Here is a 22,654-nt window from a genome sequence, read left to right as displayed (position 1 = left end):
TGAGGCTGTCCCCCCATCCCTTTTTGCACTATTACCCTACTGCTGGCTTCCCCTGGCACTATCCTCCTAGCCACCCCATAGAACTTGCCCATCCCCTTGGGCACCCTCCCTCCAGCACTTCTCCCTCTTCTCCCTCCCCCTTCCCATACCTTCCCTGACCAACCTGCACTTCTTGATACTGCACTTGCACGATCAGAAAGTCACAAGGCCTAGTAGGGCTGTTTTTGCTGTTTTCTCCTATGCCCACGCCCCCTCCTGACTTGTGACACCTGAAAACACTTACTGTTGTATAGGCGCCATACAAATGTTCAATAAATAAAAATATATGAACCTGAGTGGTATGATAGTCTTGCGAGGATAGCTCAGCATTAACGTGCTCGCCTTGGAAGCAAGACTACACGGAGCAACACAGGTTTGAACACAGGTTTGATTCCCGGGTCCACGCTTAGAAGCCTCTGGGTATTAAGAGCGTTATAAATAACTTATCATATCATATCATATGATGAGAAGGATAATGTGGCCAGGCACAAGCCAGCTCAGAGGTTTTTGCAGTGTGCTGCCTGCAAGCCCTGAGTTATTTGGTACAGTTGGAATGGCCTTGAATCTCTAAGTATGTTTGTTTCATGTGAACAGGATAAAGACTTATTATAGCCGTATTAACGCAATATTCTTCCTAGTGGCGACTGGGGACAAAGATGGGGAAGGTGAGCCCCACTCGCAGCTGCTGTATAGAAAGGAGGAAGATGGCTAAAACAGTTGCTTAATCAGTGTTCTGAGCTGTTCCCACTGACTGCTGAGTGTACAAGTACAGCATGTTAGAAGTAACAATGATGTCTGACCAAGTGAGAAACACCTTCACAAAAGGTGAAGGAACCATTATGGTGGATCAAGTGGTGATGGATCCCTGACCATAGTGGTAGTGATTGCTAAGGCTGGTAGCCCGGAGTTGAAGTCCTGTAAATGCTATTGATGACTCGCATCTGCCACCAAGATAGATGCTTACTTCCTTAAGCTATATTGTTGGTTCATTGACAAGTTGGGCTTGCCAAGTTCTTTGGTCCATTTGATTTGATTATATTATTACATTATTTATATATTGATGAGTGGGCACTAGCGGATTGCCCTGACATCAGAACATGAAATTAAGGCCCCTCTTACACTTTCTCAATGAAGAGTAAGGGGGGCCTTAATTTCATGCAAAATAGAGACAATTGTCAAGGAACTATAATTTCACTGACTCATTCAGAGAATGCCATTTTGGTTGGTGTCTTGCTATATAAAAAAATCACCTTAGTCTTTGCAAATGGGACTCTGCTAAGAAACACGTTATTCTGAACGTTTTTCTTTCTTCAAAGTCCTGATTGTTACAGCAGTACTGTTTAAGGTGGCAGGATCTTATCTGAAGAATTTGATGAGCTACTGACAATTCTTCCATGTGCTAAGAGAAGGCTTACAGGGTAATTCATGGAATTAATGTACGCCGAAAACGGGTGTGCAAGCATGAAAATCGCGGCGCACGCGACCGAAAGCCACGCAAGCGACCGTTTGGCGAATCATGGAAGGCGCTGTGCGTGGCTTACCTGTGACATGCGCTGAATCCATGTGTGGCGCACACGTCATTGCGACATCCCGAAGGCTGTGCACGAGGACTTCCTGTGAAGGTGCACACCGGCCAGCGCACACACCTAAAAAGGGGGCGGATCACGCGGAATGGGGAAGAACACGTGAACATGTGGGCATTACGGGGGAAGTACCGCTGCAAAATCCTTGCAACGCCCACACGCGCGCTAACAACACGTATTCATGGAATCGAAAAGGGGAAAACTGCGCGCCACAAAAGACGCGCTAAGCCGAAAACACGTACGCCAGCCCAAAGCAGGCGGAAGCGCCCCCTCACAGCATAAAAGTGCATGCAAACAACAAACAAGCTCATACCGCTACGAAGAATGTACCATTCCTTGCAGTAGTGGTCGTGGGACACCGCAGGAGGAGGAGGATAGCCAGTCCCCGCATATTTTTACCCAGGACCAGCCTTTTTGGGATGCCTGATGACCAGGTCTATGGCAGGTACAGGTTTCCACCCCATATCATCCTAGACCTGGTCATTGAGTGGGAGGATGACCTCACATCACCCACCCTGTGCTCCCAAGCACTGCGCCCCTTGGAAAAGGTGCTGAATGTACAGCATTTCTTGGCCACTGGGTCATTTCAGCGGACATCTGCCATAGTTGGAGGTGTCTCACAGCCCACGCAGTCACGCTGCCTACAGCAGGTGTTGGCAATCATGACTGCATGCCACTCAGTCTGGAGGCACATATACATGCCCAGAACACCCGCAGAAAGGCAGGCCGTGGTCCAGGACTTTTAGAGGGTGGCACACTTACCCAAAGTGCTTGGTGCCATTGATTGCACCCATTTGGCTCTACGTCCACCTAGGGCCACTGAGCACATCTATAGCGGCCACAAGCACTGGCATTCCATCAGCGTGCAGGTGGTATGCGATGCCAAGGGAATAATCACCTATGTTTATGTAAACTATCCAGGGTCCACCCATGATAGTTTCATATTCAGAATGTCACCCCTAAACTGGGACCTGCAAGCTAGGAGGCATGGCGACACATGGCTCATTGGTGAGCACAAATGCCTGTGCACATGCATGGATGTCACACACAGAGAAATGGAGAAACCCAACTAATCACAACCATTATGACCTCCCCAGGGGACAGTGCCTACCATCTGAGCACCAACATGATGACGCCAATACGGAATCCCACCACACCACCCGAGGCAAGATACAACGCAGCCCATATTGCAACCTTGGGCATAGTGGAGCACACATTCAGAGTGCTGAAGTCACGGGGTCCGCTCCCTTGACCACTCTGGTGGGCGGCTACTATATGCGCCCCCAGTAGTGTGCAGGATCATTGTGACAGCATGTGTCCTGCACAACGTTGCAACCCGGCGGGGCGTACCGGTGGACATGGTGATGCCCCTACATCCCCAACCACATGCACGGCCCCTGCGCATGGGAGGGGAAACCGCACGTGGGGAGGCAGCCCGTACCCAGCTTGTGGCTACATTTTTCACCTAAAATCCCACCCCTGCAGGGTGCACACAGGCCTGGCACATACCAGGTGACAATCGATGATGAAAAAGGGACAGTGAACTGTCACAACCTTACCAACCTGAGAATGTGTCCCTGGAAGTGTTACAATGTGTGCATCCCTAGCTACTTAAAGAAACCCAATGCCGTGTGACCAAAATGCACACATTCATGCTGCATAATCCACTTTCCCCTTGCAAATTAGCACAGCCAAATACTGGTATGTCACCTAACCCCTCCCAAAGGCCATGTCACCAGCCCAACACACCATGCCATGGCATGCAATGTCAAAACCACCAAATCAATGCACAAAACATGACACAACTGTCACAAAGTGCACTGTCACAAATTGAAACAGGCCACAGAAAATCACCTCTCACATATGGAAATGAAACTGTACACATGAACATATTTACCTGCATGACAAATCATGAATACAGGACCCAACAGTGGCAATGTCAGACAGTGACCAATCACAATAGCCCAAGTGTCACAATTTGAGAAAGCCACCGCATGGACCGCTCCCATCTTCAGTGTGTTGGTGGTAGTTAAATGTGGCAGGGTACTGCATACAGCATCAACTGCATGTGCAATGGAGAGAGGCAAGGTAACCCATGAACAAGCAACATGTAAATATGCACAATGACCAATATGAAAAGCAATGTACATATCAACCATGCTGTGGAGAAACCATCATGAATCCCCCCTAGGGGTGTATAAAGAGTTTGGGCTGCAGACTGGCCACACAATCAATGGAAGCCCAATGCCTCTGTGTAAGTTACTGTCACACAGTGCCATCCTTGCAAGCCCATGGAAAGGGGTAGCAGGAGTGACATATGTGTCTGGACCCCAAGCCTCAAACACAAACACAAACACAAACACAAGACAAGCCTGTAAGGGCCCAGCTGGAACACACAGTGGATGCCGTTCGATGCCACACAAAGCAACACACTGTCACATAAATGCAAAATGGACAGAAAAAGTGAAAAAAGAAAGTCAAAAATCAAAATCAAAATCAAAAATCAAAAAATTGGCCATGTTGACCGGGGGGTGAGGGGACCACCCAGGAGGGAGGAGGTGCATGTGTGGATGCTGAGAAAAACAAACAATAAAAACCTTCGATGGGCTCCTGCACGGCTAGCCGATCGTGGGAGAACTGCCGCTGCTGTCGTCACCCTCTGGTGGAATATGAGAAGGTGTGCGTGGTACGGGAGGCAGACCACGCAAAGCCCTGGCATGCTCCTCCGTGGCAGCAAGAATCCGGGTATGAAAGGTTTGTTTCTGCAGGATGATGGTCCGGAGGTCCGCATGCAGCACCTCACGTGTAGCACAGAGTTCTGACTGCAAGGTCTCACATGATGCACCGACCTCCTCACGTGTTTCCTGGAGCTCAGCTGAGATGTTGCGTGTTAGCTGCTCCAGCTGCTGTTCTGACTGTCTACTCTGGCCCATCTCAAGTGCACCCAGAGTAGCTCTGAGTTAGCTGTTATATTCCCTCAGGGCATCCCTGTGGGCCTGTTCCTCTGCAGAAATGGCAGTGCGCAGAGCCCCCAGTTCAGCCCGTCGGTCCCTGTTGGCAGCCAACATGTCCTGCCAGTGTGAGCGGCACGTGGACAGCGTTGCCTGCTGCTGGAGCTCCACCTGCCTTTCGGGGGGAGAATGGAAGTGGCCACCCTATCCATGGCCTGAGCCATCATCTCACATGATGCCCCCTGTTGTTGTGCAATTGCATACATGGAGTTCACCCACACAGTATTGCCCGGTGGCGCACAGCCACTGCGTTTCCGGACACGATACCTGTCGGCCCCAAGGTGATGTGCACCTTGCTGTGCTGGCGCTGCCTGAGGCTGCAGGACTGCATTCCTCCTTTGATCTGCTGCCCCAGGAACAGGAGCAAATAGTGAGGAGTGTGACCCTGCATCCGCAACCGCCACAGGCAGACATTCCAAAACTGAATGGGCCATTGAGGGGTCTACCCCCAGTGCAGGTGCGTTGGACAGAACAGCATCCCTGCCAGAAACACTCACCTGCGACAGGACATTTGTACCAATGTCTGATTCAGCACCTGAGCCATAGAGATCCTCAGAGGTGTACCCAGAGACACCTGTGGACAGGATGGTCTGTAGGGGGAATGGATTCTCATGTGGCACCACCCCATGTCCTCCAGTGGTGCTTGGTTGGGGCTCTGAGTCCTCCTGCCCTTGCGCCATCTCCTCCTCCACAGAATCTAGTGCCTCATCACCTGCGCAAAATGAAAGGAGAAGTCATGAAGACACACATGAACAGCATAGCCGACACACATAGGCATCACAATGTACACATCCAATACATTAATCAGACATGTCACGCATGACACAAACTCAGCCATGCATGCAGTGGCAATGAAGTGGAAGGGGACCCTGAAAGCAGACACTGATGACTCCAAAATGGAAAAGCAACACATGTGCTGCATGCTGCACAGCACCTGAATCACACATAAGGCTGTGAGTGGCATGGACCATCCACAAACATGACACATGCCAGCACACAGATTGCACGTAGCATAACCATGGCATAACTGACAAGGACACCCAGGTGGGAGTCAATCACTACTGTCCCCCATCCATGTAAAATGCATATCATCAAACAGAACATGCATAAGAGTGGGACAAAACACACGTGTCACACGTTGCAACAATGCCAGTGTGCTCAAATTAAGTGATGGGAAGCACATGGATACATCAATTGTAGGTCACTTTGACTTGACACAAGTGAACTGTCATGTTGAAGGTTCAAACAGGGCTCAGAAGTGAGCGGGTGCAGTACATGTGTAGGTGCGCAGCAGTCAATCAGCCTGATTGATGGAATGAATTGCGTGAAAAGTGCACATTTGGGTGCCTTTCTGGACGAAAATCCCTGTACGAAGTATGGTGTTTTTGGGGCAGAAAGGTATGCAAATCTGTATTTTTCATGCAAATTATTCCATGAATCGGGCAGAATAAAGAGAAAAAAAGTAATAAAAATATCGTAGCATGATGGCAGTTTAAGGGCAAGTGCAGTCATCATGTGCAAAGTGTTTGCAGTGGTCAGTAGGGATACAGTGAACCCCAAACCCAAGGGCGGGGGATGGCTTGGAGGCACTACATGGGTCACATATGGCAGTTATGACAACACAGCCTGACCTGGCACTCGATCACAACACATCACCCAAGCAACATACACATGGTCTGGACACACACGCCTGGGCACTCACCGGACATTGTCTCAAGATCTGGTAGGTCTCCCACACCTTGGATCGGATCCTCTGCGATGAACCCTCCAGCAATTGCCTCATGTTCTGTGAGTTCATCCTCCTCTGGTGGTGACCCACTGCCAGTCACCAGAGTAAAGGCGTAATTAGAAGCCAGCTTGTTTTTTGCTCGGAGTTTGAGATCATTCCAACACTTTGAGCAATCATCAGCTGTGCGCTTCACAAATCCCAAGGAACTAATGTGGTCCGTGATGCACTGCCAGTGGGCCCTATGCTGAGCAGGCGTAGTCTTGCACCCTGCCGTCACCAGCATGTCGCTGCCATGTTTCGACACGTAGCCTACAAGTGCGTCTAGTTCCACATCATTGAAACTCTGCTTCCTTGATGTGCCGGAGGGGCAAGCCGTGTCTGGGGTCCCAGCCTGTTCCGCAAGAGCACGCTTCTTCCTCTTGAGAGGTGGTGCAGACCCTGAGTGGCTTATGCCGCTCCGGTCTGTAGGGGCTGAAGCGCAAGTGGACTGGGCACTGGAAGCAGGCAATGGCACGATGACCAAATGTCTTACTGTAGGCATTGGCTGCTGGGTACTGTTGCCAGGACCAAGCGGCACAACTGCCTTGGTGTGAGGGGCCGGGACCAACACTGTCACGGCTGGGTGACTCTCCACTGGGGTGGTGTCAGCTGCAGCTGCCCCTGCAGCCTCCACAACCTGGCTACTTGGGGCAGCAGATGACATTGCTGCCCCAAATTCATGTGGCCTGGTGACAACAACTTTCACCGCCACACGTGGCTTGGACTTCGTGACACGGAAGTCAGCCTGTGAGTCATCCCGTGCCTGTTCTGTGACCAATCCGGGCCGGGCTAGCAGGGCCTGAGCTGGGATGGCATCAGCTGCAACTCCCTGACCCACGGGGTGGGGGGCCTAGCTGTCCCTGAATGGTCCTGGACACACTGCCCTCTTGGGTCACCCTGCCCACGTCTCCCACCGCTGCCACCTTGGGCACCCTGGTCATCATGGCCATGTTCCCTACCGCAGACACCTCTGGGAGGTTGAACAGCTTTGCCTCCCTTACCACTTCGTGGCCTGCCAACCATGGCATTGATGTACTTGTGCGAATGGGAGGCGCTGAAAAAAATTGTCCTGGGCAATTAGGGTGAAGGGGGCAGGGTACTAGATGGAATAGGTACCCCTGTGCTCCTGCAAGGCTGTCTGTGACCCCTGGAGAAAAATGACAGGTCATGCAACGCTCAGGCACCCCAAAAACAAACGTGCACGCAACCTCACGGTAGCCCACGTGTGTGGAAATATGGTCCCGCAGTATGCTGTGGCACCCAGAAACATAAAAAATATGTACGCGTGGAACACGCAGGCTACTATGACCTTGTGAATGGGGTATGCGACACAAGGCGGCAACCACAGTGGGAATAATACATGCGCGACTCGCCGTCTACCTGGAAAAAGTAGGAAAAAAACACGTGCAAATCCCCAGCCAAAACAAGAAGTAAACTCTGCCACAGTAAACAAGAAGTACGCAATGCAACCGTTGTGAAGTAATCGCGTGTAAACCCACAAGAAGTAGAATAATCACATGCTCACTCTCCACAATAAGAACATACAGCAAAATGGCGTACAACGCGCACCTTTAACCCATGTGCAAAGCAACGCCTGTGCGCGTTACGTCACTTACGTGCCTACACTCTAAGGGCCTTTCCTCCAATTACACGCACACGTGCTGTTCCTCAATAAGCACATACAGCTAAATGGCATACTACGCGCACCTTTAACCCGTGTGGAAAACAACACCTACGTGCGTCACGTCACTTACGTGCTTATGAATTACACGCTCAATTGCTGTTTTTTCACGTGACGACTCACTCTGCATCAAGCTGGCCACGCGACAACACACGGAAGACCACACTCCTGCCCAGAAGGCCATATACCTGCCCCCAGAGCCCTGTAGAGCCTCCTACAAGCCATCTGCTGCTGCCTGCCTACTGTCAACGTGCCCTGCCATTTGGTGCCTGCACATCTGCCATCACCAGGGGTCCAGTTGCTGTGACCACCCCTGATGGAACATAAGACTCCCAACTGGTGTTCCATCGCTCCACAGCCCAGGCCCAGGACCAAGTTGCCCACCCACACCTGCCTCGGGGGTTGCCATGTCCGACCCAACACCATCTGGCACCAGTGGCAACCGTACGGCAGAGAGGCAGCGGGCTGCCAGCTTCAGTGCAAATGAAGTTGGCATCCTGGTGGATGAAGTCCTGGGGCATTATGATGCCCTCTTCACACCATTGCGCGCAGGCAAGGAAGGACGCATGAGGATCTGGGACGACATTGTGGGTGCCATCAACGCGGAGGGGGTGGCAACCCGCGACTTCAAAAACGTCCTGAAGCGCTGGGAGGACTTCAAGTCCAGGACCCTCAGGAAGGCCCGGCGCCTTTTGGACGCAGAGGATGCAGTGGGGTGCCAGGCCCACCTTAACATCCAGCAGATGAGGGCCCTGGAGCGCATTCACGCAGTGCTTCACCACCAAGTCCTCGAGATGCAGACCTGTCTGGAGTCGCGCGGTAATGTGGGAGGAGTTTGCAAGTTGGCTGTATGTGTGTCACGGGCCATGTATTGATGTGTGTGTGCAGGGACATGATGGTGCGGCATGTGAGTCCAAACAGGCATGTTCCACATGGATGGTGTATGTGTTGCAATGCATAATGTGCAGCAGCATGTGAGAATGCACACATGTTTGCACGCCTGTGTCTGTACTTGCCCATGTTTGGGGTGTGATACATGGATGCTGCTGTCACCGTCATGGTCATGCATGGTGCCCATGTGCGTGTGTCTGAGTAGTGTGTGTGAATGCGAAACGCCATGGATACATGACACATGTCCATGACGATGTGTGAATTCACTGATGCGGCCTAGTTCTCCATGAATGCACTGTGTCAGGAGGTAGACATGGCCAGATGCATGACTGTCCGGTGGTGTGTGTGCATGTGATCAGCATGTCCCATGATGCATGTGAGGTTCAGCCCCCCATTGGATGTTCCAACGGTGCCTTGGACATGGATGCAAATGTCTGTTGGATGTGCCATGCCTGTTTCTGCATGTGTGTTGTGGAGGATGATGATGGAAGTGATGTTTGACAGTGCCACTCATGTGCAATTGCTTTGTGTCTAGGAGACTATTGTTCAGTACCCTCATGCTTGTGTTCAATCTCTCCCTGTCTATAGCGGCGACTGAGGAAGAGGGCGGAGACGGCGCTGTGGAGCAGAGCAGCGTGGATGCCTCCACCAATCGGGGAGGCAAGACCCGTTCACCCTCCTAGGACATGTCATCTTCCGGGAGCGAGGGGACTGGTGCCGCGTCCAAGGCCGGGCCTGCCGAGAGGAAGCCCAAGAGGCAGAGGTTGGAAGTGGGCTCCTCGGCAGAGGTAGGGGCAGGTGAGCCCGCACAGGGGCTGTCCACAGCGGAACACGGTGCAGAGGCATCGAGGTTGGTGGTGGGTGAGGGGGAGGAGGAGGCCGCATCAGACCCAAACATGGGCCTGGTTGGGTTGGTTCCACTGCTGCAAGTGGTGCAGTCCAGGTGCAGGGGCAGGAGGCAGCACAGATCGCCGCGGAGAGGCGTGTGAATGTTCGTGTTCCTGATACTGAGTCTGCATCAGCATGCACCAGCAGGGATGGTCTGTCCCAGGCCCATCCGCAGGTAGGGGGGAGGCCCATGTCAACTGGCACTCCTCTACCTGCAGACGTGGCAATCCTTGACAGGGTTGAGCCCGTCCTAATCGGTGTCGCATTGTGCACACGTGACATTAGTGAAGATGTGCGTGCTTCCTGGGGGACAACGCACGTCATCACGAACAGATGTGTGCCAACGTGGGCCGACTGGGAGGGCTCATGGTCGGGGGTTTCCTCCATTTGCAGGGTGCTCTTGAGACCCTCTCCTCCTCTATACCCACTATGCGCCAGTCGTCCTCCATGCCATGTTCTGGCCTGCAGGCCACCATGCCCCCCTGTGGACCGGCCCAAGCCACCACGGCCACGCTGGTGGAGATCCCATCCCTGCCACAGTGGTCACCCCAGCAACTGGACCCCTGCCAGTGGAGGATGTGCAGGCACCATCAATCAGGGCACCTGCACCATGGCACCGGGTGTTTCCATCTTCCAGGGGGCAGTTGTGGTTGCAGAGGCAGTTGGCATTGAGGTGGCGGCAGGCTCAACGTGGGAGGCATCAGGCCTCAGGTCCATCTACACAACGGGGGCAGGCATCAGCCGTTGGCAGGAGAACCCTGGACTACGTGTGTCTTCCGTATGGCAGCGGTTGGGCCAGTAGATAGATGCAGAGCGTCGGCGGGCAGAGAGGACACAGCTCATGATGGTTAGGGCGGAGAACTCCATGCACCAGGCATTGAAGCGGGCATTGTTCCCTGAGGAAACTAGCAGGGAGTTGGTGGAGACCATGGCGATGTCCCTGCGAGCCCTCGAGGACACATCCCAGGCCCGCCTCTGGGACATCAACATGGAGTTCGATGATGCCCTGGTCAATGACATTAACACCAAGAAGTGAGCCGTAGAACTAGCCCACCGCCATTGTATATAGTTAATTAGGCTTAGGTTTCATTTCGTTTCATTTTTATTTTGGAGTTGATGGACTGCTCCACTTTTTATACATAGTTGTTTTTCTGTAGGTATTTTGGTAGGTTTCATTTGGTTTTGGGATCATGGACCCCTAGAACTTTCATTGTATATAGGTGTGAAACTGTGCACATTTTTATTTTCTGATTTTTACACCCATGCTGGAATGTTTTTTTTTTTGTTTGGCCTTTGAATTATGATTTTCATTTTTCAGGACATGGACCACTGTGATTTATTTCTTATTTTTTGATGACATATTTCGTGCTGGCAGGTGCCCGTCACTGGTGGGTGGACATGAGTTGGGGCCTGCTGGCAAGTGCCTGTCACTGGTGGGGGGTGGGTGGACATGAGTCGGGGCCTGCTGGCAGGTGCCCATCACTGGAGTGGGGTGGGTGGACATGAGTTTGGGCCTGCTGGCAGGTTGCTGTGGTTGGGGGGGTTGGTTGTGGTGTGAGCTACCTGCTGGCATGTGCACGGGTGATGGGGGATCCCCTGTGGTGTGGGCTGCCTGCGGGCCATGGCCAGGGGTGATGGGCTGCCTGCAGGGCATGGCCAGGGGTGATGGGCTGCCTGCGGGGCAAAGTCGGGGTTGTAGGGGGGTCCCCTGTGGTGTGGGCTGCCTGCGGGGCATGGCCAGGGGTGATGGGCTGCCTGCGGGGCAGGGTCAGGGTTGTAGGGGGGTCCCCTGTGGTGTGGGCTGCCTGCGGGGCATGGTCAGGGGTGAGGGGCTGGCAGTGGGGCAGGATTGTAGGGGGTCCCCTGTGGTGTGGGCTGCCTGGGGGGCATGGTCAGAGTTGTAGGGGGGTCCCCTGTAGTGTGGGCTGCCTGCGGGGCATGGTGAGGGGTGATGGGCTGCCTGCAGGGCAAGGTCAGGGTTGTAGGGGCATCCCCTGTCATATGGACCCCCCCTACATCCCTGACCATGCCCGCAGGCAGCCCACACCACAGGGGACCCCCTACAATCCTGACCCTGCCCCGCAGGCAGCCCATCACCCCTGCCCATACCCCGCAGGCAGCCCACACCACAGGGGACCCCCCTACAACCCTGACCCTGCCCCGCAGGCAGCCCACACCACAAGGGACCCCCCTACAACCCTGACCCTGCCCCGCAGGCAGCCCATCACCCCTGGCCATGCCCCGCAGGCAGCCCACACCACAGGGGATCCCCTACAACCCTGCCCCACAGGCAGCCCACACCACAGTGGACCCCCCCTACAGCCGTGACCCTGCCCCACAGGCAGCCCATCACCCCTGGCCATGCCCAGCAGGCAGCCCACACCACAGGGGATCCCCCTAAAACCCTGAGCCTGCCCCGCAGGCAGCCCACACAACAGGGGACCCCATAAAACCCTGACCCTGCCCGCAGGCAGCCCATCACCCCTGGCCATGCCCCGCAGGCAGCCCACACCACAGGGGACCACCCTACAACCCTGTCCTGCAGGCAGCCCACACCACAGGGGACCCCCTTCAACCCTGACCCTGCCCCGCAGGCAGCCCATCACCGCTGGCCATGCCCCACAGCCAACCCATCACCCCTGGACATGCCCCACAGACAGCCCATCACCCCTGGCCATGTCCCGCAGGCAGCCCATCACCCCTGACCATGTCCTGCAGGCAGCCCACACCACAGGGGACCCCACCTACAATGCTGACCATGCCCCGCAGGCAGCCCACACCACATGGGACCCCCTTCAACCCTGCCCCACTGGCAGCCCATCACCCCTGGCCATGCCCCCCAGGCAGCCCACACCACAAGGGGGACTTTTTCCACATGATTTGCCTGGCGCAGGTGGGGTACACGTATTGCAGGGGGTGCGCGAGGAGATTATCATGTGTTTAGCCTGCTGCGAGCGGGGTACTCGTATTGAAGGTGGTGCGCTGTGAGATTTTCACGCGTTTTGGCTGCCGCGAGTGGGGTATGCATATTCATTACAGTGTAGGGGGCCTGTAAGCTAGTCCAGGGTTAGAGCGGCCCTTTGCGCTGTATTGGGGGTTTCTAAGGCTTTGCCTGGCGCAAGGGGCGTGCTTGGGGGCGTAACTGGCGCTGCTGGATGTTCGCTGTGCCATGGCTGCAAATGGCTTGGGAAATCTATTAATATGCGGTGCGTGTAAATGGTATTTACCGTATGCGGCTGGCGCATACAGGCGTACGCTCCCTCTCTGCGCCAGCCGCGTGTGCTACTTCTGCGCTGGATTCAATGAATCAGTCCCTTAATCTTATTCTGTTTCTTGCTTTATAAATGTTTCTTTATAATCCTCTTATATTTCAGAGTAGGTCGTTTTGGTGGTTAGAGCATTTTAGCTTTTCTTGGTTGTGGTTGTGAAAAGCTCGCAAGGTTTAAATTATCCAGCTGTCAGCAAATGTGGGAAAGGAAAAAATAAACCAAAAGTATGAGTGAGTAAAAACTCATAAGTGAACAGTGTGATCAATGAAAGTCTTGCTATTAATCTTTGATGAATAAATCTTTCCATGGTAGAATACAGCGAGTAGAGCTATATTATGCACTAGAAAATGTGACTGTTTCTAGAACCCTGATCTTTCTTAGGTTCTGAAAAGAAATAAAATATAAAGTCAAACAAAAGTGCCGAGACCTGAATTCAATATATTTTGGATAAACAAATAGGGCTTGATTCATGGAAAATGTGCACAGAAATCCTGCTAGGGCCACGCACCAAAAGAATACTGCGCAATACTGCGTGCAGAAAAAAAAATTGCGCCCCACGAATTCATGGAATTTACAGCGCAAAGTAACCGTTTTCGCAAGTCGCACCTAGAATTCCCCTGACATGCCCATACACAAAGCATAAACAACCAGAACAGCTACCTTTGCATACAATCCCCGGTAAAATGTTCCTGCACCCTGCTACACTGCTTACACGCACCCCTAAGTTACATCGGAACCGCAATTGAGTACATGTACCCCGAAATCCAACATGCAACACCACCTACACATTGCAAATACTACGTGCAAGTGTACTTATACCTGCCTTCAGTGGCGGATTGTATGAAGGACTTGCGTGGCCATTTCCCAGTCGAGACATTGCGCGATCAAATCCATCAATACGTCTTGTGCCGCGCAATCGTGGCCGTGCGAGGGACTGCCTGCAGTCTGTCCCTCAGAACGTCCACTTTTTGCAAGTTCTTCCCCATTTTTGGTGTTCCGTCCCCTTCCCAGCCCTATGCGCAAGCCACGCCCACGCTCTGCTCGGAGTCTCGCGCAAGGCCCTCGATGGCTCGCACAGACATGGCAAGCCCGCACAAATTCAACGCAAGTCCAAGAAAAGTACAGTGCATTCGTTCCATGAATTGACGAATGCGGATTTGCGCGCAGTTGCGTGCGCAAATACCCTATTTTCCGTGCAGATAATTCCATGAATCGGGCCCTAAACATCTACCTACACCCAGTGAGCTAAAGAAGTGAATTAGTCTAACTAGCCCTTGTTAAATCTCCCATAAGGCGTACACAAGGATCACGCACAAATAACAAGTGTCTAAATTTTTGAAGAGTTACATAACAAAGCATAATAACATTATCATGGCAATTCCTGGCATCTAGATGTCTAATGTTACTTATAATATTGCTTTTTGTGCATTCTGGGTAAATAGTTTGACCCTCAAAACTACCCAGTTGGTTCCCCCATCTCTATGGATATATATTTGTAATGGGTGGCAGGTTCTTAGGGTCTTTTGAAAGTTTATCCTAATTTCAATCCCTGTAGCTTCCATGAAAAACTACTTTTGACGCCTCGCAAGTAATGTCAAGGAAGGTCAGCCTTCCCCACATGACAAGGATACTTGGGCACTTCCATTCAAAGTGATGACCCTTGAATTGAAGCTGCACCTGATCACTTGTCAGTGGGTGTCCATCGGGTCCTCACTACAATGATGGGTTCAAACATTGTTCTCAGTAGAGGGGCTCCCACACCCTTGTTTAATTTGTAAAATTTGGGATTTCACCCTACATAACCCAGTGTAATCCAGACATGGGCCCCTTGCTCACTGTGCCTTAGAGTTGCTCAGCTTCACCTCACTTACGAGGCTCAACAAGGCCGAAACACGTGTCTGGGGTTGCTGATGGTACTCTTGTTCAGAGAAGAATTGCCTAGCATTTCAATGCTGGACTGCCCTTGTGGGCGGGACAAAGACTGATATACAAATGGATATTTCTCCTCTGTGAAGAGTGCAGTGAGCTAAAACGTGGCTGTAGACCCTCCCGAGTGGGAGAAATTCCATAGAACAGCTTATTTGACCCACTATCATTCTTAGTAGAGGTGCTCCCACACCCTTGTTTAATTTGTAAAACTTTGGGTTTCACCCTAAGTAACCCAGGGTAATCCAGACATGGACCCCTTGTAATTTGTAATTGTTTATTTAAAATACGCTTAACACCCAGAGGTTTCTAAGTGCTGACCCAGGGGTCGAACCTGTTTTGCCCCAGGTCATCTTGCTTCCAAGGCGAGCGCGTTGCCCCTGAGCTATCCTCCTTGCTCACTGTGCCTTAGAGAGGCTCAGCTTCACCTCACTGAGGAGGCCCAACAGGCATGTCTGGGGTTGCTCATGGTGCTCTTTTTCAGGAAGAATTGCCTAGCATTTCGGTGCTGGACTGCTCTTGTGGGTGGAACCAGACTGATATGAAAATGGTTATTTCTCCTATTTGAAGAGTGCAGTGAGCTAAAATGTGGCTGTAGACCCCCGTGAGTGGGAGAAATTCCAGAGAATGGGATATTTGACCCATGCTCGTTCTTACTAGAGGGGGTCCCACACCCTTGTTTCATTTGTAAAACTTGGGGTTTCACCCTAAGTAACCTGGGGTAATCCAGGCGTGGACCCCTTGCTCGCTGTGCCTTAGAGAGGCTCAGCTTCAACTCACTGAGGAGGCCCAACAAGGCCGAAACACCTGTCTGTGGTTGCTGATGGTACTCTTGTTCAGAGGAGAAATGCCTAGCATTTCGGTGCTGACTGTCCCTGTGGATCGGACCAGACTGATATGCAAATGGATATTTCTCCTTTGTGAAGGGTACAGTGAGGTAAAACGTGGTTGTAGACACTCCTGAGTGGGAGAAATTCCATAGAACAGGGTATTTGACCCATGTTCGTTCTCAGTAGAGGAGCTCGTACAGCCTTGTTTAATTTGTTAAAACTTGTGGTTTCACCCGAAGTAATCCAGTCGTGGACCCCTTGCTCACTGTGCCTTAGAGAGGCTCAGTTTCACCTCACTGAGGAGGCCCAAAAAGGCCAGAACACGTGTCTGGGGTTGCTGATGGTACTCTTGCTCAGAGGAGAATTGGCTAGCATTGCTGTGCTGGACTGCCCTTTGTTGGTGGGACCAGGCTGATATGCAAATGGACAGTTCTCCTCTGTGAAAGGTTCAGTGAGCTAAAACGTGGCTGTAGACCCTCCTGAGCGGGAGACATTCCATAGAACATGGTATTTGACCCATGTTCGTTCCCAGGGAGGGTAGCCCAGGGGCAACGTGCTCACCTTGGAAGCAAGACGACGCAGTGCAACACAGGTTCCGCTTAGAAACCTCTGGGTATTAATAGTGTTATAAATTAACAATTACAAAAAGGAGGAGCTCCCCCACCCTTGTTTGACATTGTTGATCTAATTGGCACTTGGCAATACCACCATGTTCAGAGCATATCTGGCCATCAAGGCTATTAAATGCAAGATTGGGCAGAGTTCTTTTGTCAAATGTAAGCATTAAACAGGAGGTTGAAAGACACAGGTTGAAAAACACAGGTTGTTCATGCCAAGATCCAATCCATTGTGGAGTGGGTGTTTATCAATACCCAAACTCAGGAAACTCTCCTACTTATGTCTCACTGGGTAGTACTAATCTCTGTAAATGGCTATTGGGCCATTATGTGACCATTAACCTAGTTACATGCAAAATTAAATGAAGGGTGGTCAATTGGTTACATGGATCCTAGAAGACCTTTTATGACCGTGAAGAATTTCTTCTGTTCGGCCCATGCTCTTAACCCGATCTTTGTCATGGCATTTGGACACCTCTGTGCAAGAGGTTTACATGGTTGGCACTGGTTTAAAATAGAACACTCATTGGGACATGTAGGAATTGAAGACCTAGTATTAGGTCATTGAGGAACTTTAACGTAGCGTACAGCTGACAAAAACTTGTGAGATGGAGGCACATAAAATGTTAAGGCATCTGCAACAATGAGGAATTCATAGCCTTAGAACATTTTCCGGACCTCAGACCTGGGCAGTGGGAGTTCAGTTGATTGAGAAAGAGGATGTCCAATAGGTGGGCTTCATCAATAGTGAAAGGTGAGCAGTAGCTGATGAGAGGGAGTGCTTCGCCATGGTCTCCGTTTTAAAGAATTAGGGGTCACACTTGCTCAGTGATATGGCTAGGGGCCAATGGCGTGGTTGATGGTAACGAATTGAGATAATTCAGAGTTTCTCAGGTAAATAAATATATTATAATATCCTGAAGTTCGGAGCTGACACCTCCGGATCTGGATTGTGGTCTTAATGCACAGCCATGAGAGTTTCCTTTTCTCTTTGCTGTCCTCTTCCACTCACCAATTGCTATCCCTGTCACTGTGTTGCTATTGTCTCCCTCCACACTTTCGTGTTTAATTATCAGGTGAGGTTGGCATGCAGCATGTTACAGATTGCAAATCCCCAACTCATAAATAAATAAATAAATGAACAAGCATGACCATGGGACACAGACCAGGGTTCCGCCATATAATTACATATGGTCTGCCCAGGTTTTTCCACTTTGATTGTGAATTGACCCAGGTGACGTTAGATATTTCAATCACGTGGAGGGTGGCGATGTTGGAGATCCACCTGCGATCTGCGGATTCCCCAAAAACCTTTGATTTCTTAAACTCTCCTTGTACTCTCAAGACGATCCTGACTAAGCCATTTTGCTGCAATGCTTAGGTTTTCAGTATGAAGGCCAAATATGTCATTCGTGCCGGTGTGTACTGGTAACATTAATGAAACCAGCATGTTACATGCTGTCGATTTACTACATTTTTTTATATAAGCTTGATGAAATGTTTTTCATATTTTATGAAGAAACTAGGAAATTCTAAAGCACGTAACCATAGTGGTTTTCCTTCAATATTGTTTCCACATGTTGCCGGATTAAATCTTCCAAGGCGGGGTGTCGCTGGATGGGCTGAAAAATGGCTGACTCGTTCACAGTTCAAATTGGGATCTCGGCACTGAGTGTCTGTGGATCAGTACAGGTGAGATGCGTCCAAGATTCCTAGCATTTGACCGATTCTGCCCCTCACACACATGCACGCAAGGTTGAGGGACTTGGGAAATCATGTGTTGGACTTCCAGTCTATGGAATGATTCATTGTGCGTGCAATCGAGGCAATTTATTAAGAAAGGGCTGATAGGAGGGAGAAGGGTGAAGACATAGGAGGCGAAACCATATCCAGAGGAGGGGTTTCCCACACAGAGGTAAATGGTAATTCATTTATGAATGGATGAGCACTTGCATAGTGAATTTGTGCATCAGGGATACTTGGGCCTGCTGGTACCATGCAATCCCCTGCAAAAGAAGTTGGGAGAAAAGAAAATGAAAAACGATATAAGACACCAAAGGCCTAATTCTCAAGTGGGCATCTAGGCTGGTATTGAAAGTCTCTGTCCACCAAATGGACCAAAACAAGGTCAAAGGAGAGGGGGCACCAAAAAGCCCAATTGTATAACCTAATAGCAGAGATACAGACTGGTAGGGTTTCACCTCACCTCTTTTAGACCAGAAGTAAAACCATATTATTTGGGCTGTCATTTTTATAGAAGCGAACCAATTTCAGAATGTTAGCTCCAACGTGCCCATGCAGCGGTTGGTCGTATACGAACCGCCATTTTAGAATGATGCTAAACAACGTGATACCTGTACGAAATAAAGGAGTCCTACTAATGGGAAAGGTGCAACCCAAAATTGAATTAGGAGAAGTCATATCTAAAGCATTCCAAACTGGGCTCTAATGACAGGGCATATTTTTGGGAGACCAAAGAAATTACAGTAATAAATGCTACAGAGAGGGAATATATTAGCATATCTTTTAGTGTGTAGGCACTACTATTTATGTGGACATTCTACAGATATTATTCAAGAAACAATGATAGGGTCATAGTCCCAAGGCACCCTACTTGTATTAGGATAAACATACCCATTTAGGATTACAAGTAGCACAATGCACGCAACGTGATCTTAAAAGCCAAGACTCGTACATTATCTTACATCTGGTATGGGACACTGTCCACTGGGTTGCACAACTTGGAAGACGTGGACGCACCCCATCTGATAAGTGCACCGCTGTGGTGATCAAGCACAGAGCACAGAGGAGTTCTACTAACTTTATTCAGAAGGCGGGATTACTACAACTTTGGTACTGCAAGGAGGTTTACAAATCTCATTCCCACGTGGAGCGCGGCACGGCAAATGGAGGGATAAGTGGTCCGCTGTGGTCAGCTGACGAATGCATTGTGGCAGGCTCACTTGAAGAAGGAACTGCTCCCGCAGATTTATTATAAGTAAGTGGCCTGAAAATAAGTTCAATATTTTACAGTAATATTCCTGCTACATGCAATAGATATCAACTACGAAGCAGGCTATGGGCAGCTTGTAATCGAGCACTATCTTGTAATAAATCAATTAAGAAAAACAAAAAGAGTAAATTGCTATTTAAATCGACTACTGCAGGTATCAGCTGCAGCATTAATGAAAAGAGAAGCCTGAATGGTAAAGCTAAGAGCAAAATGACAACATATTTAAAAGCTCAGGTGCAAAATACGATTGGTGGAAACACACCAGAAGAGTCAACTGTCGCCAGCGTTACCCACGTGCAGACCCAAGCGGACTTGTCCGCCGCTGACCCCATTGACAATAATTCACTCTTAAACCTTTGCTTAAGCTTACACAAATAAGCCACAAATAGAGAGGAGGCCTGAGCTGGGAATCTTGGTAAAGTTTGCAGAGAGTGTTTATGCATCCTCTTGTTGACTTGATCTGAATCCTCGTATGACGGTCTTCACTCTGACAAAGAAATGCTTGTTATGTTAACAGCATGACTTGCCTTATGTAATAATGTATACAAAGAACAGCAAGTAATTAAGAGCGGTTTTATATGCTTCGTTGACACAGTGTTAGAAGCTGCCAATACTGCAGGTACAGCTACAGTTGAAGAACAAAAAGAGGATAATAAGGTAGCAGATGCTAGGGAACATAATTCAATTATAAGAATTCAGGCTACGAACTCACCTATAATACAGAACCATAATGAGCCAGCATCTATGGCAGATGCGATGAACAAGCACTCTACGGTGAATACACTATATGATGTTGTAAAGTTACGAAGTCGACTAAGGGCCTCATTACACGGATGGCGGTAAGGATTTACCGGTACCGGTAAAATACCGGTACCGGTAAATCCTTACCGCCTTACTATGAGGTCCCTTTGCGGGTTGGGGGATTTAACGCCTGCTTTTTGCAGGCGTTAAAATCCAACCCGCTAAGGGACCTCAGAGCTAATAATGGCACCGCAAAATTGCACTGCCGTAATTAGCGCCTTTCCCATTCCCATAGAGCCCTATGGGGCAGAAATGGGAATGGGGAAGGGCAATGGCGGAAAGGGGATTTACCGCCCCTCCAACCTTGGAATGGGGCGGTAAATCCCCTTTCCGCCAAGGCGGTGCCGGTATTTTACCAGCATGAGCCATGGCGCTAATAGCGCCATGGCTCACCGCCTACCGTGTAATGAGGCCCTAAGTCACGCACAGCGGAAAAGAAGACGTGGGAAAGGAAAAGTTGTGCACAATAATGATAACGCCTTGTCACCTACAAGCAAGAGAGATCCTGGACACTCTTCCCAGTCGCTCGCAGTTACCTTCACTAATGACTTGGTCTGTAGATAAACATTGTCACACTTTGAGCTAATTTCAGTAGATGCTCCAAGCATCACTAAGAATGGCTCAACTAAGAACACTCACTTTAAGTCATTGGATTCATGGGTGTGCAAAAAAAGAAACTCCTGCATCCCTTATTGATAACTCAGTGCTAGTGATGGTAAATCAAATGTCATATTTAACAGAAACTCACTCATCAAACGAGGTTGGTAATAACAGCGATCCCTCTAACAACAGGCTGATGAGTACACCAACTAAAACATTAACTAATACTCTGCATTATATACTGGAAGAACAATTTTAGCATGCAGCTCAGATAGTTGAGTGATAGCTTCTGTTAGGGTCCCATTTTATTCATCATGGGCAGGAATATATGTGCAGCGGGAAGGCCCGATCTTAGGGCAAAAGTGTCATGCCTTCAGACTCACCCGACCACGATCGCGTGGTATGCAGGCGGCAGAGAGAAACCTGGACCCCTCCCGTGATCACCTCTGCTCGATCTTTAGGGGGACGCTGCACTCCGAGGCATTCCTGGCGTCGCTTTCCATGCCTGCATTGGGGATTGCCTTGGAGGCTGCAGGCGCGGAGGGGAGAGCCACTCCATGCTGCGGTCCTCCGCTCGACACGGATTGTCACGAACAAGGGGTCACGTGACACGGCTTCCAGGAAACAGGCACCAGATGAACCAGTGGGTCACATGACCAAGTGAATGATCACGTGACCAGGAAATCGTCCACGATTGGCCAACGAACCAGGAAGACTGCAATAAAAGGGGCTTGGCCTTTGCACACATTGCTTCTCAGCTGATCTCTCGGCGTTTAGCGATTTTCTGCATTTCTGAACTTCATGGTTATCGAATTCTTGGATTTGGACTTGTTTTCTCTCCTGGATTGCCCTCAATTTTGATGCTTGGATTATTACTGACCTGTATACCTGGATTACCTGAACTTTGGACTGATTCTTGGATTGTTTATGGATTGACCTTTGGATTTGGCGCTTGGTAAACCTTCAGCTCTTGAACTCTTGGAACTCTGTCAAGTACTGTTTACCTTCAATCAGACCCTCTCCTCTCCCTTCAGATCCCGTGGTCCCATCCTCTCCTCTGCACCACTCATCTGACCCCTGGGGGGGGGGAAATACAGTTAGGTTCAAGGCACTCATCATTCACCTCAAGGGTAGGTCTTTCTTATTATTATTTGTTTATGCTTGTTGTGAATACCGTGTAGCCATTAGCTAACCTGGTATTTTCTTTGCAGCCACCCAGGACATGGTGTTTCCTGTTTACCCCCCCAACTGTGGCTCCAATAACCAGTCAGCGAGTATTTTTACCCCTCTCTGACTGGTGCTTGGGGACGGAGGTATACTAATCCACGTGGACCTCAGGATTTGACAGACTGAGAAGCCATTTACCACTGGATTATGGATACCTCAGCAGGGGACCCGGTGGCTGCCCTTGCACAAGCAATCACTGTCTTAAGGGCTGATATGACAGCCGCTAACACGGCTATTCATCAGTGGTTAGATGCCTTACAAAGTGAAAGACACGCCTTACCACCAGATGAGGAGTTTGGATATGTACCCGAACAGGCTGCACCACCTGTAGGGGCAGTGGCACCAGCCCCAGTCTACGCCCCCACCCCATTTCCCTTGGCGGCCCCCAAGAAATTCCAGGGTGACCCACGTAAATTTCGCACTTTCCTGAATGAGTGTAAATTACATTTTTTATGTCGGCCACAGGCCTTTCCTGATTCGACTACTAAGGCGGCCTTCACTTTATCTCAT

This window comes from Ambystoma mexicanum, chromosome 2q (assembly GCF_040938575.1).
Source record: "Ambystoma mexicanum isolate Mex_15411 chromosome 2q, UKY_AmexF1_1, whole genome shotgun sequence".
Classification (NCBI taxonomy): Eukaryota; Metazoa; Chordata; class Amphibia; order Caudata; family Ambystomatidae; genus Ambystoma; species Ambystoma mexicanum.
This window is presented reverse-complemented; position numbering follows the sequence as displayed.